Source organism: Aplysia californica, unplaced genomic scaffold (genome assembly GCF_000002075.1).
Source record: "Aplysia californica isolate F4 #8 unplaced genomic scaffold, AplCal3.0 scaffold00035, whole genome shotgun sequence".
NCBI lineage: Eukaryota > Metazoa > Mollusca > Gastropoda > Aplysiida > Aplysiidae > Aplysia > Aplysia californica.
The window spans coordinates 1526064-1526554 of record NW_004797305.1 but is presented as its reverse complement, the minus strand read 5'-3'; positions in this window follow the sequence as shown (position 1 = coordinate 1526554).

Sequence of the window (491 nt, the reverse complement as noted above, 5' to 3'; positions counted from 1 at the left end):
TGGGGGGGGGGGGGGTTGAAAAGTGTTTTACGGCGCTCGCAACTGCACAAGGTCATATGTCCGCGCGGGACACAATAAATATATTTTCAGTCGGTAGGAAATTTTGGATTTTGCCCGGGTGGCGACTGAAGCCTACTCTTATCGATATTGGACCACCAAGGGATCTGTAACGTCGGCAACTTACACACGGGACCTCCGAAATTTTTGTCGCCCGTGTCAGAGAAGGCTAGGACGTGTAGATCTTTCCTACCAGAAGATCAGGGGTGTGGCTGAAAGACTGCAGTAAGAAGGAGCCCAGGAGTAGCAGTAGCAAGGCTGCAGAAAGAGTCAGGAGCCCAGAGGATGAGGCAATTAAGGAGGTGAGCGGCTGGGGGCAGAATGTGGAGACGAAAGCAGACGACAGTAGAACATTGTCGTCATCATAATTCCTTTCACTTCCCCCCCCCCCCCCCCCCCCCCCGCAGGGTATAGACCACATATAAACTCCTTCC